This window comes from Grampus griseus (genome assembly GCF_964374135.1).
Source record: "Grampus griseus genome assembly, chromosome: 3".
In the NCBI taxonomy this organism is placed as follows: domain Eukaryota; kingdom Metazoa; phylum Chordata; class Mammalia; order Artiodactyla; family Delphinidae; genus Grampus; species Grampus griseus.
In genome coordinates, this window is record NC_139019.1 from 62,001,141 (window position 1) to 62,025,454 (window position 24,314).

The following is a 24,314-nucleotide window of genomic DNA, read 5'->3' on the forward strand; positions in this document are numbered from 1 at the left end:
AGAATGGACTTGAGGATATTGGGAGGGGGAAGGGTAAGCTGTGACAAAGTGAGAGAGAGGCATGGACATATATACACTACCAAACATAAGGTAGATATCTAGTGGGAATCAGCCGCATAGCACAGGGAGATCAGCTCCGTGCTTTGTGACCGCCTGGAGGGGTGGGATAGGGAGGGTGGGAGGGAGGGAGATGCAAGAGGGAAGAGATATGGGAACATATGTATATGTATAACTGATTCATTTTGTTGTAAAGCACAAGCTAGCACACCATTGTAAAGCAATTATACTCCAATAAAGATGTTAAAAAAAGACAATGAAACCACCACCATTTCAAACACGTTTCTTTTCATTTTCTCTCCTAATTTTCCTTTGGGCAAAAGTTAATTTTTGTTCTTGTTAAGAATTAATTTTCAAGAGAAAATGTTCAGGTTGCATTTCCTGGCTGACTTATGAAAAAACTTCCAAATCAAAATAAGATGACTTGCCTTTCTGTCTGGCGGCAGCCATCAGGTGAGCCGAGATGCGCGCTTACAAGTACCTCCAGGAGCTATGGAGGAGGAAGCAGTCGGATGCGATGCACTTTTGCTCAGGGTGCGCTGCCAGCAGTACCGCCAGCTCTCGGCGCTGCTCCGGGCGCCCCGCCGCACCCGGCCCAACAAGGCGCGCAGGCTGGGCTACAAGGCCAAGCAAGGTTATGCCATATGTCGGATTCGTGTGCGCCGCGGTGGCCAAAAATGCCCAGTTCCTAAGGGTATCACCTACAGCACGCGTGTCCACCATGGTGTCAACCAGCTCATTTGCTCGAAGTCTTCAGTCTGTTGCCGAGGAGCGAGCTGGACGCCACTGTGGAGCCCTGAGGGTCCTGAATTCTTACTGTGTTGGTGGAGATTCTACGTACTAATTTTTTGAGGTTATCCTCATTGATCCATTCCATAAAGCTATCAGAAGACACCCTGACACCCAGTGGATCACCAAACCAGTCCACAAGCACAGGGAGATGCGGGGGCTGACGTCTGCAGGCAGGAAGAGCCGCGGCCTTGGCAAGGGCCACAAGTTCCACGACACGATCGGTGGTTCTCGCTGCGCAGCCTGGAGAAGGCGCAATACTCTCCAGCTCCACCACTACCGCTAATATAAGTAATGTTTGTAAAATTCTTACCTATAAACAGTTTAGGACATCCATGTCTGCTTGAAAGTGTTTTTTAATGTCTGTTAAAACTAGTTGTGTGCAGATTGTTCATTGAATGCATTGTCAAATTCTGAAAGTTAAAGTTCAATAATATTTGAAGACTTTAAGTGATGGTGTATCTTGTTTCTAATAAGGGAAATGCCTTTGTTTTTGCTTTATTAGGGAGTTGATATGTCCGTGTTTAAAATGCTGTTTGGGGGATTCCCTGGTGGTGCAGTGGTTAAGAATCCACCTGCCAATGCAGGGGACATGGGTTCGAGCCCTGGTCCAGGAAGATCCCATATGCCACGGAGCAACTAAGCCTGTGCACCACAACTACTGAGCCTGCGCTCTAGGCCTGCAAGTCACAACTACTGAGCCCGCATGCCACAACTACTGAGCCTGCATGCCTAGAGCCGGTGCTCTGTAACAAGAGAAGCCACTGCAATGAGAAGCCCACGCACTGCAATGAGGAGTAGCCCGCGCTCACTGAAACTAGAGAAAGCCCGCGTGCAGCAATGAGGACCCAATGCAGCCAAAAAGATAAAATAAATAAATTAAAAAAAAATGCCATTTGGTACAATAGGTGTAAAATTCTGTAAAAGAGGAGTGCAGAAAGGAGCCATGTAGATTTGTTGGTGCATGTGATGAAACCTACAGCTTTACTGGGGTGATGCAATGCTCTGCTGGTTTACTCTAAAGTGGCTGTTCCATGGAGTTTGGCAAGGACAAACTTTAAATTGGGTTTTCCTTGGACATGTGAAGAATGTTGTGATCCTTTATCATGATCATATGCAGAAAAATAATGAAAGTTGACTAGGGCCCACATTTTTAGACTTAATCTACTATTCTACTTACGTAACTGCTGCTTCCAAAAGGCGAAAAGTAAAGGAATGCCACCATTTTTTAAGAGAATTGAAAAAACCTGTTGCAAGATGTTTCTCTTACAAATTGAAACAAATCCTGGTTAACCTAAATTAAATTGCCTTGGCCTCCATGGTACCACTGACGTTCACATAAAAGGTGGGAGTTCCTGATTCAATCCTATGACTCTGGGATCTGTAGAATACTTAACTTCATGCAAAATAGTCATGGTATTTACACTACTGTATATCGAAACTGATGGAAATTGAACACTAGGTAAATGAGAAGGGAGTTTTTAACCCTAAGGTTTGTAAGCTAGTGATGCTAGGATTGGGAAATTGGTGTTCATCAGGTACCTTTCAAGTGTGGGAGGATAGAAAAGGCTTGGATCAAATTTTTAAATGTTTTATCTGTAGTATTCGTTTGTGACCATTATGAACTCTAAGCCATCTTAGGGGGGAAAATAGGGTTGGTTTTATTCAAAAGTAACATTGCTAAGTCCAATCAGTGTTATCTTGGGTCAAGCCACTTTATCCATTCCCATAAGGCTACTGAGGAGAGTCATGTAGTTGGTGTCAATACGAGTTCAATTGGTTTCCGAAAAAAAAAAAAGAAAAAAAATAAGATGACTCCAACTAGTAAAGGAAGCTATGAAACATTTTTTGGGGGGAAATCATTTTTCAGCAATGTTTTTGGCAGGGGGAAAACCTAATTATAAAATCTTTGCCGTATAGAAAATAAATGTCAAAATAAAACAAATGTCATCTACAGATGGTAAATCTCACTTTATTATTCATTATTGAACAAAAATAGCTGTCAAAACGTCATGAAAAACACTGGTTAGCCAAAGACCCTAGCAAACACATTAAGTATATGACAGTGAAGCCTCATTTGCATCCAGCTGATAAAAATTAAGATGGAACCACGATAACAGCACTAGGTTTTAGGACTACTCCCCAAACAGGGTCATGTTGTGGCTTGGCTTTAGAAGGCTGCCCTGAACCATCAGTGTATATCTCCACCTTGCTGCCCCCATGGATCCTTCAACCCTGGCTTATCCAAGACAGCTCCTCACTCTGACATGGGGATCCTGGAGAAAAAAGCAAGGAAGGCTCCAGCAGCCTTGCACCAGGGCCTGGACATCCCTCTGAACAGGCCACCCACGGGAGTGTGACAGATGAGCAGACAACAGGATTTCAGAGACCAAGAAGACTCTTTGTCCGATAAAGGACCTGTTACTACTCATGGTTGATTCTTTTAGACTAAATTTTTACTTAAAGCAAATTGGAGAGTTAATGTATGTCTTAGTAGTCATCTAAAGGATTAGGTAAATTCAATCTTCTCCTAATGAAAGGTTCTAGAGAACATATCTACCGAGACATTCAATTTACAATCTGATGTTCTTCTCTTTCCCTCTTGCTCTACATTCAACACATTCACTTCTGCCAAGTTGATCATGAAAATGGATTTCCAATCCACCTCCCCATTCTCCAGCCCCGTTGCCTTGGGTCCAGCACGGGTCTCACCTGGACTCCTGGGGTAACATACAGAATGTTTCACGTTGCTATCAGAGGCATCTTTGTGAAGCCCAAACCAAACAGGCCACAAGCGTGTTTAAAGACCTCTAACTGCTTCCCAATCAGGAAAAAGTTCAAACTTCAGTCCAACACATGGAATCCTTCATATGTGGCTCCAAACTACTTCTGGGGCATCAGCTCCTGCCCTTCCCCACAAAGCATGCACTGTGCTTCAGTCACAGAGAACTTACTTCTTGTTGTTAGAATACAACATGCTGACGTTGCCTGGGTACAGGTTGGCTCCTTTGCCTAAAATGCCCTCCCCATCTTTCCTGCTTGACTTAATAATGTCACACTGCTGTTTTTAATTTACTCCCCCCAGACAACCTCTGTCTCTTCACTGTCCTCCTGCACTTTATACTTTTCTATCACACTTATCTCTGTATGGTGTTAATCAGTTATTCGTGATTTGTCTTCCCTGAGAACTCTGGCTCTCTGGGACAAGAACAATGTCTCATTCTTCTTTGCATTCCCCAAGATCTAGCAGAGACCTGCCAAAGAGGAAGCCTCGAGATTTGAGGGTGGAGAGGGGGGAACAAATAAGTGAATGGAGAAAAGGCCACCAAAAATGGAGACTGAAGACACTAAAAATTAACTCTGATTACTGCAGAGGGTTTTCTGAGCTTTCCTCCAGCCACCCCATGACCTTAACTTTTAGGAAGCTGTTCTGCACACAGATGCTGCTTATTTTACAGGATATTGGCAAGAGGCACTCCTGGAACCCCATGAGGATTTAAACAAATCCAACCCACAAATACCAGAATTGTTTGTCCAATCTGGATCAGTTACCCAAAGTCAAAGGGGTTGTTGGAGAGCATTTGAGGAAGCACGGTCCTGGATGGGAAGAGAGTCCTCACTCACCCCTGTAACAAATCTTTCTGGATTTCATGGCCCATGGACCACTCTAGCTTTGGGGAAATGGCAGAAAATGGCAGAAAATAAGACAGACAAGGTCCTTTCACATGCAGTGAGTAGAAAAAGAGGTAGGATCTCTCTACTCGTGGTAACTGGTGACTAGGCCTCTCAGAGAAGCTGTAACCAGAATGACGGGGTAGAGCCAACCAACATCAGAGAGAGGAGAACCCAGGCACGCGGTGCAGGAGGCTCAAGGGCCTGATTCAATTACACATTAGATGGCGGGTGTTCTGTGTCAAGCTTCTTTCTTTTTTTTTTTTTTTTGCGGTACGCGGGCCTCTCACTGTTGTGGCCTCTCCCGTTGTGGAGCACAGGCTCCGGACGTGCAGGCTCAGCGGCCATGGCTCATGGGCCCAGCCGCTCCGCGGCATGTGGGATCTTCCCGGACCGGGGCACGAACCCACGTCCCCTGCATCGGCAGGCGGACTCTCAACCACTGCGCCACCAGGGAAGCCTCTGTGACAAGCTTCTTAATTAAATACTAAATTAACGGTACTCTTAAGAACCACTCTGAACTTAAGGAAAACTTGAGCTGAATGATGACTAGATATAAACAAAAAGCTGTCTGTTTTATGACTAATATATTTTTTCCTATCATTACTACAGTCACATTTGTAATTTTATTGAAGTATACTCAAGGGATAGGGATTAAGTGCTGTGAGTTTGGGCAAATCACTCTCTCTCTGAGCCTAAGTTTTCCCCATTTGAAAAATGAGGATAATAACAATACCCATCTTAACACAGAGCCTGGCACAGAAGTAGTGCTTAATAAATACTAGCAATTTTCATCACTGATAACTACCACCAGCAGCAGCATCAAAGTATGCAGAGCAGAGCAGGCTCCTAGCTGGGTATTTACTAAATAGATGCTAGATTTAGGTTTCAAAACTATACTCCAAAGTGCCATGCTTTTTGTAAGAAGGTATTTCAAGCATAGACCCTTCCAAGGAGCATTCTCTTCTCTGTATGTAATTTCTTGAGCATCATAAAAACACGATGAATTGTGAGGGGTTTTGTTACGATTCCTTTCTGTTTCCATGAATTTAAATAAAGCATATCAATGATCAAAGAAAGAGGTACAATGGCCATAGCCTGTCATTCAAATTAAATTTCAGAAACGGAATCTTTATTCAAATATTCATCTGAATATTTGTAGGGGTTTTAAATGGTTTGCAGCATTCAGGGCAGATCAACGCTCTGACCCCCCCAACTCCCAGTCAGACACAATCAGACTTTACATCTTGATTAAAAGAACCAGCAAGGGGAGTGTTCCTGCCGAGCTAGCATTAAGGGAGATTCTGGTGGAATGGGATTGGCAGGCAGATGCCAAATAAATGATGCAGACACCGAAAGAGCTAAAGATAAAGAAAGATGGATGCAGGGCACGGGCAAAATCCGGAAGGAATGGGGGTCAAAGAGAAAAAAAAAATTACACAGGGTTGTAGTAAAAGATTTCCTCATTTTAACGGGACTCATGTCATCGTTTATAATGATGAGATATCAATGGGATTTTATCTTCTCCTTTAAAACTTATTAAGGATGAAAAGTCTCAAAAGGTCTGTTGAAAGATTGAAAACATTTGGTCTCGAAAAGTGAAAAGGGAACTGGAAAACAGTGTCCTCATTTATTACGTATTGGTAGGCAAATCACTGAACTTTTTTCTGAAGTTTAAATCATAGGTACTCACAGATCTTGGAGATCCTTAAACGAAAGTTGTAAGCACAAAATGTTATGAGTCACTCTCACTTAAATGGCAAGGGTAATGCTAGCTTTGATCTCCACATTCTGGATCCCCTAACAAGTAGCACAGAAGCCCTTTGTTTGGAATATTTAGGGTCAAGAAAAGTACCAAATGTTTATTCAGTCCTTTCTTACAACTAAAGCTCTCCTTGCTTTTCCTGAAGTTCGATCTTGAAAGAATGCATTTTTTTTTAAAGCTAATAAAGTTATGAATTTCAGGGCAAACTAAAATGCTTTGGCACCTTTACGGAGTATCATAGTTTACTCACAAATTACTTGGCTCCCCTTCCAGACTTGAAACCCCTTTAAGGTGGCCAGATAATTTTTTACTAGACAGCTATTTATCTGTCACTAATGCCGATCAAGAAGTGATAAATGTAAAAAGTATCACAGAAGTGCTTTAGAGTCTGGCAAGTTCAAAGACAGCAGGAGAGAAGTGAAAATATCATCAAGAGGTAGAAACAAGTAAGATTGTGGTTGCAAAATAGTAAGCGGACTACTTGTATGGTGAGAAAGATGGGAATTGAGGTCAATGATTTTTTCGGAGAGAATGATACTAGAGAAAGCTCACATATTCTATTTGGGCAAGCATCAACTACTTTAGTTTGTCTTTATGTTTCCAAATCTACAACACAAGTTAAATGTTCTGAATTTACCCTTGAAGCAGAAACAACATTTTACTGGATCTCTACTTCATAAGTAGTAAGATTTGCTTTTAGGTTACTTGGAAAAAATCAATAAACCAAACTGAGTGGACAGGCAGTTTTGTTTCCCCAAACTTCTCTGAAGTTTGCTAACTGCTAAAGGATCTCACTAGTATGTGACTGTCTAATTATGGCAGGAGAGACCAAGAAAAAGGTCATGAGAACACTGATTAGCACAATCTTCTTTGAAGAAAAACAGAAGAGTAAATCCTAAGAGATCTCATCATAAGGTAAAAGATATTTTCTTCTTTTTCTTTTATTTTGTACCTATACAAGATGATGGATGTTCACTAAACTTAATTGTGGTAATCATTTCATGATGTATGTAATTCAAATCATTATGCCATACACCTTATACAATGCTGTGTGTCAATTATATCTCAATAAAGCTGGAAGAAGAAGAAAAAAAAGAACAGAAGAGCGAAACATTTAATGGCAGAAACAAACCAAAAAAATTCAACATACCTAAATACTAAGAAGTTTGTTAAAAGAATTTCAAATATTGAATGCATACTTAATAAAGGTATAGGAACAAGATTCCCTTTAGATCTGCAGATAACACCTGTTCCAAAGGCAGAGTGAAACAAACTCTGAGTTCTCAGACTCCTGGCCCTCCTGACCATGTGAGGTGGGCAGTACCCCTCTGACCAGGATGAAGGGGTCAGTGAGAGGGAGGAGAAGTCCAGGTGACCCTGGCCATCCCAAGGGCAGGGAAAGAGAGTGCTAGCTGTTGGGAGTGAAGGCAGCTGGAGGAGAAGAGAATGTGTGGCAGGAAGCCTGGGTCCCTTTTGCCCAATGAGAGGCAAGTAGGTAAGTGGAGGCACTTTAGCGAGACCAAAGGACGCTGAGAGAGAGAGAGGTCCGGTACGTGGGAAACGCAACGTCTCCTGATCAGCCATGAGCTGGGGTTAAGAAACAAGACCAAACAACCAAACGAATCAAAATAAATGCCCTGAGTGACCACAAAAGGCAACACCAAGTCCCTGCAATCAGATCCTAACTCAGGGCCCATTTGGTTTCAGACACAATTCTAATAATATGTATGATGGCTGGCTTCCTAATTTCATAGCAGATTGGGTAGGTGCAGACTGCTGGAGTTGGTCTCCTAAGAATGAGGGAAGGAGCAGAAAAGATATGCATTTTATAAGAAAAAAATATAAATTTTAGTTTTAAAACTAAATAAAGAATTTCCCTGTTTTTCTAGTGTTAAGTGATCCACACTGATGTATATTAAGGACACCACTGTATGAAGCATAACACAATAACGAAAAAATTAAAATGATAACCTTACATCATTAAGACGGTAAGAGGCTCGGGGTATAGTTAAGGACAGCTTAGACCTAGAAAAAGGTTTATAGCCCATATTCATGTCTCTGAGCCCACCTAGATCACTATAATGTGACCACCTCCACCTGTCATTTTCAGGTCACAACTGCAGGCACACAGAAACTTTTACTATCATGGCATAGAGTTAAGCCTATACACGGAAAAGAGAGAAAATGATTCCAGGTCAGAGTTGGGACCCCAGAAGGACTGAGCTCAGCTGCAGGCGGGGGAGGGGGGGGAGCAAGTTACACCTTTTTGCACGTCTACTTTGGTGGATTGAAACCTGTGATTACCAGGCATATGTGTGAGCGTTATGGCTGGACACCCTGTGTTTGGTGGCTAGAATAGTTGTGTTAAGTTATCCTGCAGGTGAGATAGAAGGTGTTTTTACTGTTGTGGTTATTTGGTTTTTATTGTGGATGTGGTAATATGTGACCTGCCTGCAGGCTCATTCACAGATTTTAGCTTTTTATCTAATAGCACCTGTAATAACTGGGAAAGTTCTGAAATAGGGAAAAAAAGCTTCTATATCATGGTTCTCAAGCCTTTCAAGCCTCACACTCCCCTATTATAACAAATGTTTTGTCGTGCTCTTTTGCCTCCCTGTAATGGAATTCATACACTTGCACACCTAATTTTTAAAATAACTTTAAATGTAATATAAAGGAAAAATGGCAACTGATAATAAAATAGCATGTATTTCATATGAAAACGTGCAGGCACAGAATATATAGCAAAGTGGTAAGATAATTGCCTGGACTATATATGAATACAACTGGACTTAAAGGAGGCCATTCCACACTAGAAGTACAGAAGAATGAAAGAGAGCAGGGATGAACACGAGAATAAAAATCAGAATTTATCTTCCAGAAAACAGGGAGAAGCCTAAACTTCCCAACTCATTCTACGAGGCCAGCATTACTGATTCCATAGCCAAAGACACTACACAAAAAGAAAACTACAATGAACAGAGGTGCAAAAATCCTCAATAAAATTTCAGTAAATCAAATCCAGCTATGTATAAAAATGATAATACGTGATTGTGTTAGTTTTCTATGGCTGCCATAACAAATTACTACAAATTTAGCCACTTAACACAAGTTCATCATCTTATAGTTTTAAGTCTGAAGGCAAGTCTCATTGGGCTAAATCACAGTGTTGGGAGGGCTGCATTCCCTTTCAGAGGCAAGAGAGGAGGATCTCTTTTTTAGCCAGTTTCTAGAAGCTGCTAGAATTCCTTCGCTCAACACTCTCTTCCTCCATCCTCAAAGTCAGCAATGGCAGTTGAGTCTTCTCACTTGGTATTACTTTGACCTCCTCTTTGTCCCTCTCTTCCACTTTTTCTAAATTAATTAATTAATTAATTAACTTTTGGCTGTGTTGGGTCTTCGTTTCTGTGCGAGGGCTTTCTCTAGTTGCGGCGAGCGGGGGCCACTCCTCATCACGGTGAGCGGGCCTCTCACTATCGCGGCCTCTCTTGTTGCGGAGCACAGGCTCCAGACGCACAGGCTCAGTAGTTGTGGCTCACGGGCCCAGCTGCTCCGCGGCATGTGGGATCTTCCCAGACCAGAGCTCGAACCCGTGTCCCCTACATTGGCAGGCAGATTCTCAACCACTGTGCCACCAGGGAAGCCTCCTCTCTTCCACTTTTAAAGACTTGTGATTCCATTTGGCCCAGTCAGATAATATTCCCATCTTAAGGTCACCTGATTGGCAACCTTAATTCAATCTTCAACCTTAGTTCCCCTTTGCCATATAACATAAGATATTCAGAGGTTCAGGTCTTTAGGACGTGAACATCTTTGGGGGAAGCGAAGGGAACATTGCCCTGCCTACCACAATCATGATGAGCAAACAAGGCTTATCCTAGGATTGCAAGTAATTTTCATATAAAAGAATGATGCTGGGAGAATTACACTACCCAACTTCCAAGACCTCCTATAAAGCTCCAGTACTCCAGACAGCTTGGTACTAGAATAGGGAGCCTAATAAAAGAACCACCCGTTAGTGATTATTTGATATTTAGCAAAGGTGCCAAATAAGTCAGCCGAGGAAAAAGTCTTTGCAACAAGTGATTCTAGAGTAACTGAATATCTACGGGAGGGGGAAGAAAGAACCTTGACCAATCCCTACTTCACAACTTACAGAAAAATTAATTGAAGATGGCTCATATTTCAACTCAATAGTAAAAAAAAAAAAAAAAAAATTAACATATGAGCAAAGGACTTGAACAGATATTTCTCCAAAGAAGATGTACAATGGGCAAGAAGCACATGAAAAAAAATGTCCAAGGGGATGCAAATCAAAACCACAAGAGATACCACTTCACACTTACTAGGACGGCTATAATAAAAAAGCCTATGACAAGTGATGGTGAGGATGTGGAGAAACTGGAACCCTCATACACTGCTGGTGGGAATGTAACATGGCACAGCTGCTTTGGAAATAGCAGTCCTTCAAGAAGTTAAACATAAAGGTACCACATAACCCAGAAATCCCACTCCTAGGTGTGTATTCAAGAGAAATGAAAACATATATCCACACAAAAGCTTGTGCATGAATGTTCATGGCAGCATTATTCATAACAGCCCCCAAAAGTGGAAACACTCAATACCATTAATTATGAATGGATAAGATGTGATATATTTTCAGCAATATACAGGGAAAAAAAAGGACCACAATAAAAAGAATGAAGTACTGACACATTCTACAATATTGGTGAACCCTGAAAACATTACGCTAATGAAAGAAGCCAGATAAAAAGGCCATATACTGTATTTTTCCCTTTACATGAAATGTCCAGAATAGGCAAATCTATAGAGACAGAAAGTAGATTAGTGGCTTCCAAGGCCTGGGAGGAAGGGGAAAGTGCTAATGGATACAGGATTTTTTTTGTGGGGGTGATAAAAAAAATTAGATAATGATGACGATTGTACAACTCTGTGAATATACTAAAAACCACTGAATTGTACACTTTCAAAGGATGAATTTGATGGTGATGTGAATTATATCTTAACAAAACAGAGCTGTACGAGAAGAAAAAGATGGACCAAAGACCTAAATGTAAATGCTAAAACCATAAATCTTTTATAGAAAAGCGTAAGAGAATATCTTTGTGACTTGGAGGTAGGCAAATGTTCTTAAAATCAACAGGTTTGGTAATACATTTATGTATTAAAATTGATAAGACCCATAATGGTGTAAGATGAAACAGAGTGATAATGTAACTTCAAAGGCAGAATAAGCAGTGGAGTAAAGTGCAGCTCTGGTCAGCCGGTGGGATCTCACTGCAATTAAGCATCCATTCTACATTTTTTGCCCTTTGGATGAGAGGTGGGTTAAGGAAGAAACCCTACATTCAGGAAAACTCTTCCTGTTGTCACTAAAATGTATACCATCTGCTTCACGGAAACAGCCCAAGCCTGCCCACTCCATGTATATTTCAGAGCACAGGCAAGGTTATACCTCAGTACAACAGATGTGAGTGTTTTAGACAGTGCATTCTCAACACCACCCTAATTATCAAAACCCAGAGCTTCCAGGACATGGCAGATTCTTTGTTCTTGTTTTCACCAATCCATCAAATTGACTTGGCTTCTTTTAAAAACGGTAGATCTTTTCTGGAATCAATGTGTCTCTCTTTCTCTTACAGACCCCTACTTTTTATACCTTAGTTTTTCATCAGGGCCTTTTGTGGTAAGCTGACCCTACAAAACATCTGCCTGGCATGTGAGACACAAAATTTTCTTTTGGAAAGCTTTTTGTATGTACCCAAAGAGACTGCTTCATTGTTTATTCCATTTTTGGCTTCCTGCAAGTTTAAATGTGGAATCAAGTAGAAAATGACTTCAAAATAGATAAGAGATTACATGAATCTTTCCATTCTTCATGAGTCATATGAAGATATATTAACCCTATCAGATATGAAATACTGTGCTAGTGATTTATTTTTTATTTTCTGATTTGTGTATGGTAAAATTCACTTGTTTTGGTGTGTAGGTCTATGAATTTTGACAAATGAAGTCATATATCTAGCACCACAATTGAATGTGAAAATTAATAAAGGGGAGACTCACTAAAATGGAGTTGAAGGCCAGAAGGGGAAGTTCTCACACAGTACCACTAAACATCAATTTCAGGAAGAACTGTCAATTACAGACCCCAACAGAAGAATCACCAACAGGAAAGAATCATCAAATACCAGACCTCAACAGGAAAAGACATACATTGTATCTCTTACAAGAAATCGACCACCTCAGCGACTCAGCCAATGAAAAACCACATTCACCTCGAACTCTCACTTTTCTCCAATGGACTTTCATTCAAAACAACCCTTCCCAACTTCTTCCTTTTTCTCTATAAAATAATATCCCTCTCCTTTGTTGGACTTGCCTATTCTTTTGCTGTATCTTGCTTGTCCTGAATGTGCAGTTCTTCACCATTCCTGAATAAACTCATTTTTGCTGGTAAAATAACTTTTAAGGTCAACACAAGATACAGAACAACTCCATCACCCCAGAATCAGTCCCTTGTGCTACCCCTCTATAGTCAAATCCTCCACCCAACCCTTAACCCCTGACAACAACTGATGTTTTTTCCATCCTCAAAGTTGTCCTTTTCCAGAATGTCATATAGGAAGAATCACACAGTGTGTAACCTTTTGAGTCTGGTTCTTGCACTCAGCATAATGCATTTGAGATTCATGCAAGTTAGCGCATGTATAATGGTTCATTATATTGCTGAGTAATAGTCCACCGTACAGATGTACCACAGTTTCATTTATTTACTAGTTGAAGGACATTTGAGTTTTTTCCCAGTTTTTAACAATTATTGATAAAGCTGCTATAAACATGGGGGCATAGGTTTTTGTACAAACATGTTTTCATTCCTCTTGGGTAAATCCCCATGATGAGAATTTCTGCTTTCAAGATGTTTTTTCATCTTTGGTTTTCAGTAGTTTGATTACAGTGTGGATGTGGTTTTCTTTGGGTTGATCTGATTTTACTGAGCTTCTTGAATCTATACATGTATCTTTCACCAAATTTGTGAAGTTTTCAGACATTATCCCTTCACGTACTTTTTTTCTGCACCAATATTTTTCCTTTTCGTCTGGGACTGTAATGACATAAATGTTAAACCTTTTGATATTGTTCTATAGGTCCCTCAGCTCAAGTTTTCATCTTTTTCCTCTCTGTCTTTCAGATTGTGTAATGTCTACTGATCTATCTTGAAGTTCACTGACCCTTTCCTCTATCATCTTCATTCTGTTATTGGGCCCATAGAGTGAATTTTTAATTTCAGGTACTGTATTTTTCAGTTCTAAAATTTCAATTCGGTTCTTTTTTTCCCTTTCTATTTCTCTTGAGAATTTTTATTTTTCCATTCATTTCAAGAGTGTTCAAGTTTATCTCATGGAGGATAGTTATAACTAACCCAATTACATTCAGAGTACAAGTTCTGTCTTGTCTGTGGACAGTGGTCCTAATATCAGTTTGGTTTTTAAAGTCTTTGCAATGACGTTTGGGTTTACCCAGTGTGTGCCCAACCCAGGGTTTAGTGTGGGACTCAGGCAGTGACTTATACCACAGGTGAGTTCCTGAAGTCTTTGCTTTACTTCTTTGGGTCTGTGTGACACCTGCGCATCTTGGAGCTGAGCCTGGGACTTATGTCAGTTTACACACAGAATCAGGGGATCCTCTTCTCCAGCTCTTTCCTCTCTGAGATTCCCCTATACTTTCCAGCCCCCAGCGTTCCCTCTTCCTGGCTCCTCTGGTCAGAAAGACAGGTTTCTCTCAGATTTTAGCCTCCTAAAAACACAACTGAGGTTGTCTTTCGGAGCAAAGTAGCAAAAAGAGAGAGAGAGTTAAAGTAATAGGATCCTCTTACTCTCTTTGGACAAAAGGGGCCCCTTTTCCCTGGTCCTGTGGTCAGAAAGAACCTTCTTATTGCATTTTAGGAGCCCAAACCACTACCACAAAAGCAATGCAGATCCTCAAGTGGGGCTGGCCTTGGGGCAGGGTCAGGAGAGAAAAGAGAGAGAGAAAAAAGAAACAAATAAAATGTGAATTCCCCTATATTTTCTAGCAAAAGACTCCTTTCCCAAACCTCTGGTCGGAAATAGGGGGTTTCACCTGTAGATTCTGCTGCCAACACCTGCTTCATAGTTCCATAATTCCATCAGCCCTTGGGTCAAAGCCGAGAGACGGAGGAGTGAAAACAAAGTCCACAAAACTCACCCCGGGTGTAGGGGATTGGTGATGCTTTGACTTCAGCCCTGTTCACCATTTGCTTGCCGTTGTTTACTTTTTAGGTGCCCCAGGCAGTTGTTTTCTGTATTGTCCAGAGTTTTTAGTTGTAATCCACGAGAGAGACAGGCTTTACCTGGCTGGTTCATCCTGCCCAGCACCAGTAGGGTACGCTCATGATTTTAATGAGAATAGGCCCATGGGACTTGTGATGTCTGGTCCTGGGTTTTGCTGCTGTTCGTCTTTGTTTTGTTGTTGTTGTTTTTACCTTTGCCTGAATTTATATAGAAACAGAATGAACGACACCTCATGCCAGGTAAGAATAAAAAAGAAAACTATTATTTGAAAGGCCTTAATTGAGCACCTGCTCAGTGCCCATGACTGCTGTCAGCACTGCAGGAAAAGACAACAGAGGGTCAATACACGGTCCCTGCTCTCAAGGGACATGAGAAGCCCAGCCCAGGTGAAAGATAGAAGACTGTCCACTATTGGGGTTTAAAAGGATATAGAGAAAGTAGAGAGATGAAACTGGGGAATTAGAGAGGGTGACATGGAGGCTGTTCAACCTTGGGCCAGACCTTGATGGAGAGGAAAAGGCACATTCCACCCAAGGGGGAGAGGGCTTGATGGGGTAATTATTCTTCCAAAGTTGGTTTTGTACATTTTTATTACGCATTGAGTTTATTTGCCCAAAGGAAAACTAAGAGGCAGTTTCTCAGGGCATTTTATTACTTCTGACCCTGTTCTTCCCTCCCCTTCCCTCAATTTGGTAAAAAGCATTTCCAGGACTTTGGTTCAGAGTGAGGACTGGAGGCCCAGTCATGCTGGAGTGAGTCATGGGATCTTTCCTGGGGAGTCTTGAATTACCACAGACAAAATTCTCAATAATGGTTGTAACTCAGCTGGTTGCTGGCATTGTTCGTGTGCTTCAGCTGAGTTAAAACATTCGGAAGTTTAGTCTTCATATTTTATTTGGGTTTATTCCTACAATCACAAAGGCAGTATCTTCATTCGAGGACAGCATCTATTATATTTGAAAATACTTTTTGTGAAGTATTCAGGAAGGCTTTGCACGGAGAGCCCCTGTGAGCAGACAGCCACAGAGGAGGGAAGGCCACCGGTAGAATGGCTGCCCAGATGGCCAAGTCCATTGTGAAGTTTCACTTGCAGCTGTGTGGAAAATACCTATGCTGGTGACTCAACATCTTTGGATTTCTAGCTTTAAATTACAGCACAGCAGAGAATGTTTTCAATTGCTGAGCATATAGGGAGGCTGGTGAACTTCAGCCAGTTTTGAGCCCATCAGCTACCATGCGCTGCAATACCGACGGATGATTAAATAAATAAACAAAAGAGACACTGTCACCATCAGGCCATCAAGCATGGTACGTGGACAGCTGGCCCGGCAACCAGACCTGTGGCTGACAGAGATACTGTATCTATTTCCAATAATAGAAATTGAGCTTCCTGCTTGTGTGACTTAGTGCTGGGGTCTTGGTTTTCTTTTCTGAACTGAGGTGTGCTCAGATCCAAAGTTATTACTGGGACAGCCTATCAGGATCACATGTAAATGGCAGGACCCGTGACTGCATCACATTTGTGCCTTTTCACGGTTCTGTCTGGGAACTCTACCTTTTGTAAAAGACTTTGCTAGTGTCCTTCCATCCCCATCCCCCCACTTCCACCCTCCTCCTGGCTGGCTGCCGGGACTGTATTTTGTCGCTTATCTAACACAAAGTAAACAGAACAATCTGGAGCTAATTTAAGTGGTTTACCATATCAGGATACAGCTGGGAAAGATTTTAAGAAAAAGGCTCAACAGGAACAATAGTTCTGTGAAGTTGAGCAGCGGCAGAGAGCACAGGAAGGCAGTTTCAGACAGCCTGGCAGACAGCTGTTAGCCACTCCAAAAACAACCCCCGAAGCCAATGAAAACGGGCAGGGTCTGTATGGGCCGCTCGGCCGGAACACTCACAAGGAAAACAAGGGATTCGCGGGGCGTTCTGAGTTAAAGGCTCAAGTGTGAGGGCCACCAGCCTCCCGGGAGCTCTCCGGCAGGGCTCCCATGCAGCAGGGACTCAAGAGGAATTGCAGACGAGGGACAACACTTCACTGCTCCACGACACTAGCCAAGACTGTTTTTTTTTTTCTTTTTGACGTGCATGCATACACACTGGCTTTATCCAGACTTAGGAATCCAGCGAGGCCCCGCAGAGGAACATATGTTTTTGACATCAGTTTCTTCTACTCTGCAGGCGGGTTGTCTTTTTTTTAACTCTTTGGGGGCCTCTGGCTAGACCTTGAATTTCCTGGTGCAGCTGGACAGAGATGAGAGGGCTTGAGGGAGTTAAACAAAGCTATGTGCTGCCCTTGAAAGAACTTGCAAACGCTTTATATATTAAAACAAACAAGAAAACCTCACTTGGATCAAGCTTTTGACAAAAATTCAACCAATTAGGTAAACGGCACGGTCCTGAAGGCAGTGACGTTTCGTGCAGAGAATACTGGATTGGAAGAGTAGAGCCTGGGACTGGAAGTCTACTTCTGCCACCACAAAAGGCTTCTGGGTCAAAGATTCCTCACTGAGGACCAGATGCCCTTATCTTCTTCTTCATCCTCTAATTCACGGTATTAGCTTCTGCTCACACCTTCTTCCAGAGAGCATTCGACTTAAGTAAAAATGTCCCTCTGACACGGGACATAGACAACCTCTGGGTCTATTATGAAACAATCCCATTTGTTTGAGGATAACTTTTAAAAAAATCATCCTTGTCTAGGTTCTAAAGGAAGAAGAATGCCATTTGGAAGATTCAATTTAAAAAAAAAAAAACAAATACAAGAGTAGAAATTAAATAAATGTTTTACCAGTCACTTTCCATCTATTGTATCCTGTGTCACAATAGATCATGATAATAGAACAAACTTAAGACTGAAATTTCAGCATGCAAATAGGCAGAGATATGAACAGGCTTTCTAAGAACAGAAAGGAATATGAACACTTCTAAAAGATATTTTTTTAAAAAAAGGAAGGCAGAGAAATACCCCCTTTAGAAATGTAATACCCCTTTTATTTCCAGAGCATGTAAGTTTGGACAATGATTATTTCAAAAATATCCAAGCACACTTAAAAAAATCCAACTCTCTGAAAATATAAAATCTCTCTAGAACAGCTCTCAAACAGCAATGTACCAGCATCACCTAGAAGGTATGTTAATTGCTGGGTCCCACCTCCAGAGTTTCGGGTCCAGAGGTGGGCCTGAGAATTTGCATTTCAAAGAAGTTCCCTGGTGATGGTGATGATGAGGCTTCTGAGACCACACTCTGAAAACCATTTCTCCAGAGAGACTGCATGGCTGATACGTTAAAGTCAACCAGCTTTACTCTGCATCTTTTTTTGTTGTTCTTTTGAATCACTGGTCAAGTGTGGTTGACGAGTGAGAGTGGAAAAATAAGCAAGAACAGAAATGGGTACTGAATCCATGCAGAACATTCACAAAAGTCACACAAAGAGAAAATGGCTGGACCTTAACTTCTGTGAGGATTAAATTATAAAAGAATTATAAAAGTAGTTATTTTCTGAAGGGTAAAATTGACCTTTACTTAAGGATAAAAAAATGTGGCAAAGTAGAAATTTTTATAATAATGAGCCCCTACTCTAGAGTCTATACACAGTGGTTCTCATCCTGGCTACACTACAGAATCACTTGGGGAACCAGAATCTTCAGAGAGGGCTTTCAAGGTGTTTGGAAGTACAGAGAAGATTGCAAACCTGCCTAGAAGGCAGGTTCTGCCCTGTAGAAAAGGGTGTTTGAATTCATTATTGGACCACAAAGTCTCAAATGATATCTCAGAAATCAACACAAAGATGATGATGTCAAGGAAGATTAAATGGCGTGCGAGAAACTGCACAGCGAGTTAGAAGCAAAGCCACAATAAAAACTCTTTTCCTGGGCTTCCCTGGTGGCACAGTGGTTGAGAGTCCGCCTGCCGATGCAGGGGACACGGGTTCTGCCCTGGTCCGGGAAGATCCCACATGCCGCGGAGCGGCTGGGCCCGTGAGCCATGGCCGCTGAGCCTGCACATCCGGAGCCTGTGCTCCGCAACGGGAGAGGCCACAGCAGTGAGAGGCCCGCGTACCGCAAAAAAAAAAAAAAAAAAAAAAAACTCTTTTCCTGAAGCCCATCCAAATCTCTATCATATTATTTGACTACAATGGCAATAATAATTTGAAAGATAGGAAAAAAAAAAAGGTAATCGGGGAGAATTTAAAATAGAGATCTCAGTACACAACAGTAAGGTCAATAATCATCTTGGAGATTCCAGTGGTTTCATTCAAAGTATCCATTTTAAGAAACTGAGGAGTCAATACAGCTTTCATCAATTCCGAAACCATGCTTCTAATGAATGGTTATGTAACCAAGCCTTCGTTATCTACAACCTAAGTGGTTGTGGTGAGGTTGGTTAATAACATTGTTGTAGTACATGAAGACCATATGTATTTGAAGAATAAGGAAAAAGAGAGAAGATGGACTAGAGCGATGCCATCTGGCAGCCTTAACAGCTCACAGGCAAGCTCTTCTCAAGCAAGCTGTTTCTGATACTCCATCCGCGAGATTACCGTATTGCACTGAGAGAGGTTTGCCAGAGGGAAAGTGAGGTCATGGAGTGATTTGGTAAGGCCCCCAGCTCGTCTGTGACTCAGCCTACGTTATGGGACTCAAAATGAATTAAAACTACATTTTAAGGGCCGTATCTTCCAGCTGGTTCCCATCACTGCTTTTGGCTAGCAGGAAAAGGACCTGTCAGTTTTTATCGGCACGAGGTAAAAAGGGACAGCACATTTCAGGGAAAAGCAAATAAACATACTTGCCAGGATGGTTTCGGGTTTACCAACACAGCAGGTGGGTCAGGAAGCACTGCACCCATCCAAGTAATTGCAACGGCAACATTTCACTCAACCAGACAACGTGACATCACACGGCCGAGGGGAAGGTATGTTTTGAGCTCAAAATATGGAACAGAGGGTCAGGCAGGAACTTCTCCAACTATCTGACTAAGGCACTTACATGTTATGGGAACTTTTTTCTCTTGGGATCAATTCACATTCCCACTATCCATTCCCGTTTCTTGATAAAAACCCAACATACAATCAGAAATAAATTTTAAAGCAGCTTTGCTGAAAAAATATTTGAGGCATTAGAAAGAAGAATCAACGTATAATTTTGATCACTAAAAGATTTTTTCGTGGTTACTGAAAACACACTGAGAGCTTGGGGACAGGAGTCAGGGCGTCAGTGGGATCCACGAATGTGTCCTGGTCAGCCAGAGCAGTGCCTCCTTCATCAGTCCATTTCTTGCCAGCCAAAATCATGATGGGAACCAGGCTTTTAAAGGGTAGTTTTAATTCACTTTGAGTATCATAAAGTAGGCTGAGTCACAGACAAAAGCAGCAGTTTGGGGTGGACTTGGTAGTTTTCATGTCCTATTGTATGACGGAGCCTATTTATTTCATTTGAGTCTCATGCTTCTCACGCTAGGATCAGACACAGATGTCCTGGTTCCTAACAGTTTATTTTACAAAAGCACATTTGAGTCTCTTTATCCATATTTCAATATAGGCCCAGTGTTGTATATTTGTGCTTGGAGCTGAAATTTACAGACTTGCCATCCTAGATACATCACAATCATTCTCTGTCACTATGTGTACGTGTTTATGCCAAAATATCAAATTGAGAAACCCAAAATTTTAGCAAAATGAAAAACCCCCCAAAACCCTCTCTTTTCTAGCTGGAGTCACCCAAAGCATGATTTCTTAAAATGACTGCTATTGTTAAAAATCATGTTTTTAAATAATTTTTAATATCAGAAAAATTGTTGCCATAGAAAGTTAGGTATTTACCTTGGGTAGTAGAATAATGGATAATTTAGTTTCCTCTCTATACCTTTCAATAGTTTTCTAGTTTTCTACCATTATCAAGTATAATTTTTTATCAGAAGCATGATTAATTTTAAATAAACTAATGAGGATACTAAGGATTTCTTTCAAAAGCTGATATTAAATCTAAAATAACTGTGGCTCATTGTATAAATAAAGTCTACTCTGGAATCCAAAGGTTAGAAAGTATTATTTTAAATGTTAATTTACAAAGAAGAAAGAAATGAACAGAGAAGTACTTTTAGAGAGAAAAGTACATTTTAGAGCCAAATTATTAAAAAATAGAAAGTGAAACAAGGCCTCAATGTTTCCACCAATCCCTGTCTAAGCCCCACCTTGTTGGAACAGGGTGGCCCACATACCTGAATGGAGTGGCCCCAAATACTCAGAATCGTATGATGCCACTGAGACACTTTATATTCATTATATTTCAAGAAAGTCTTCTGACGGATATTAAACATTCCTATTAATTTTCCACATAATTTTCCAACCAACAGACTAGTTTCTTCAGCCCCTGAGCATGTTCTTAATTCTTTACTTGTGTATTTCTGACCAGAAGAGACATAGTTCAATTCTGGTAGAAACGTTCCCTTTTGCCAAATAAATCTGGTCTTTACGATCAACGTGCAATCTGTTTGGTTTCTGTTTCCCATTCATTTCCTGGATACCCTCTTGAGTTATCTGATAACTACCTGACCAACTAACTACTGCTGCCACTTCAATTATCATGGACACAGTTTATCCAGCGGACACATCTAGGCCCTTGGCTTCTTTTTTTGAGTTTCATCAGTCACGGCCTAAGGGACACTTCTGAGCTCTATCGATACTGTAACTGAAAGGAAACCAGTGATCCCAAGAAAAGACCCTCTACATTGAGGATCATGATAAGTAAAGCATTTTGTTCAGGTCAGTCTGAGGCAAGCTACCTTTATACACTAAGAGAAAAGATGCCCTAGAGGCAGTAATGGGGAAGGTCAAATGGGCTCTCTATTAAACATGAAGGCTGCATTCACCAGGGAAAAAAAGAAAAGAAGGGAGAGGATGTAAAATCGAAGGTAAAATGGAATCTGACATCTGTCAGATCTAAGTGGATGTTGACTTGCCCCTATGTAATCTTAGTCTGTGACTTGATTTATATCCTGAGATCAGCATTCATTACAAATATCCTCTAAGCTAAATGAGCTATTATACTTTTAATAGGAAACTGAAGTCTTGGATGAGGAGGCCATGTGATAAGTGAGGCACGGCTCCCACAAAACTCAAAATATTCCTGACACATACGTACATCTCACATGTGAATAGGTGATAATAAACACACACTCTACCCTACATTTCTTTTCAGGATCTCAGCAGTTCTGTGAAGGCTTCTCATGCAAGTTCCAAGGCAGATAAGTGGCCAACTATATCAAGGTGCCCTGACTTTTGCGGAGAAAGAGAAAGCTCCTCCCTGGCTTGTTCCATTCCAGAGCAAAGAAGTCTGGGTCTGGGCACATGGACAAGCTTTCTTTAAAGCCAAGAGTAGATTTGATCAAATTTCTGGGTTATTGTGGTAAAACACTAAACTTGCCTGTCTTCTGGGAATATTTAGGTAGAACAAGAGGTCACTGAGATAACCCCAGGAATCCTACCCCCAAACTGCCCATGTCATCCCAAGTCATTCTTTTCTTACTGACAAAACCCAAAAGATAAGAAGGAAGCTAAAATACCAATTTGTTCTGTAGATAAAATGTTATCTTAATGCAAAGTTTTCTTCTTGAGATTTATCATTTTCCTATTAAATTGTATCATTTATCATGCCTTAAAAGCAATATAAGTGTCTAAGGAAATCAGTAACAGAGTACGGAATGGGAAAAGGACTTAGTAACTGGAGATTGTTACTCGTTTATGGGGGGGATCTTTCTGGCCTGTTTTCTACCAGGAATTATAAATGCATATATGCCTACACATATGCATTGCAAAATAAAACTTAAAGTATCAGTTTACTATGTGCAGTGTTCCGACCACAGGGGATATAGTGATGAATAAGACAGATGAGGCCCTTGCTCCCTTGGAACTTAATTTGATAAACAAGAAAAAAAACAAGCAGACAAGATAATTCCCACTGTGATAAGTGCTCTGAAGAAAACCAACGCTGTGATGGGATAGACAGTGAGCGAGGGGGCAGGGAAGGCAACGTCAAATGAGGAGTTGACTTGTTAGCTGAGACTTAAAATGACGAGGTATCAGCCCTGAGATGGTTAAGATGAAGAGAGTTCCATATAGAGGGAATTCAAGTTCAAAGGCCCTCTTTAATACAATGTTAGGATAGTGGGATACATTGTACCAAAGTTGCTTTCTTTTTTTAATATATATATTTATTTATTTATTTATTTATTTATTTATTTTTAGCTGAGTTGGGTCCTCGTTGCTGTACACGAGCCCCCTCCAGTTGCAGCGAGCAGGGGCACTCCTCACAGGGTGCGCGGGCCTCTCATCGCGGTGGCCCCTCCTGTTGCAGAGCACAGGCTCCAGGCACGCAGGCTTCAGTAGCCGTGGCACGCGGTTTCAGTAGTTGTGGCTTGCAGGCTCTAGAGCACAGACTCAGTAGTTGTGGCACACGGGCCCAGCTGCTACACGGCATGTGGGATCTTCCCGGACCAGGCCTCAAACCCATGTCCCCTGCACTGGCAGGAGGATTCTTAATCACTGTGCCACCAGGGAAGCCCCCAAAGTTTCTTTTAAATTAAAGACTATATTAACTATATTCCTATTTTAAATATAGCAGTGTGTACATGTCAATCCTAAACTCCCAGTCTATCCCTCCCCCGACCCTTCCCACTCCCCCCAAGTTCATTCTCTAAGTCTGCGAGTCTGTTTCTGTTTTGTAAATAAGTTCATTTGTATCATTTTTTTTTAGATTCTGCATATAAGTGATACCATATATTTGTCTTTGTCTGACTTACTTCAATTAGTATGATAATCTCTAGGTCCATCCATGTTGCTGCAAATGGCATTATTTCATTCTTTTTATGGCTGAGTAATAGCCTATTGTATATATGTATCACATCTTCTTTATCGATTCATCTGTCGATGGACATTTAGGTGGTTTCCATGTCTTGGCCACTGTAAACAGTGCTGAAATGAACATTGGGGTGCATGTATCCCTTCAAACTATGTTTTTCTCTGGATATATGCTCAGGAGTGGGATTGCTGGATCATATGGTGACTGTATTTTTAGTTTTTTAAGGAACCTCCATACTGTTCTCCATAGTGGCTATACCAATTTACGTGTATCAATTGACATGTACACACTGCTCTATTTAAAATAGATAACCAGGGACTTCCCTGGTCTTCCAGTGGTTAAGAATCGGTCTTGCAACACAGGGGACACTTGTTCGATCCCTGGTCGGGGAACTAAGATTCCACATGCCGCAGGGCAACTAAGCCTGCACACCACGACTACTGAGCCCGCACACCACAACTAGAGAGCCTGTGTGCCACAACTAGAGAGCCCATGTGCTCTGGAGCCAGCGTGCCGCAACTAAGACCCAATGCAGCCAAAAATGAATAAATAAATATTCAAAAATAAAATAAAATAGATAACCAATGAAGACCTAGTGTAAAAAAACCAAAAGACCATATTAACTATATTCCTAATAATTTTCTGTTGTCGAGAAAAACATAAGCTAAATAATGCCTGGCAATCAACCACAAAGAAACTTCGAATCAAATTCTGTAATTATCATCACTTTTCTTCCATTATCTATGCCAACCACCTACTTAATTTCATTGAAATGTATTTATGATAAGATACATATCCATTTGAAATCCTTTTTTGAATGCAATTGTGTTTAAAGGTGG

At 41.2% G+C, this 24,314-nt stretch overlaps 1 protein-coding gene and 1 pseudogene across 2 annotated transcripts in view; one reads left to right on the forward strand and one right to left on the reverse strand.

Moving 5' to 3' along the window:
• Positions 1-24,314, reverse strand: part of ARSB (arylsulfatase B) — a gene marked incomplete at its 5' end in the record, with an annotated part of 179,983 nt that overhangs the window by 102,499 nt on the left and 53,170 nt on the right. The window lies entirely within an intron of this gene.
• On the forward strand, positions 521-1,132 carry LOC309820296 (large ribosomal subunit protein eL15-like; annotated as a pseudogene). Its single transcript has one exon. The product of its transcript is annotated as a large ribosomal subunit protein eL15-like (transcript).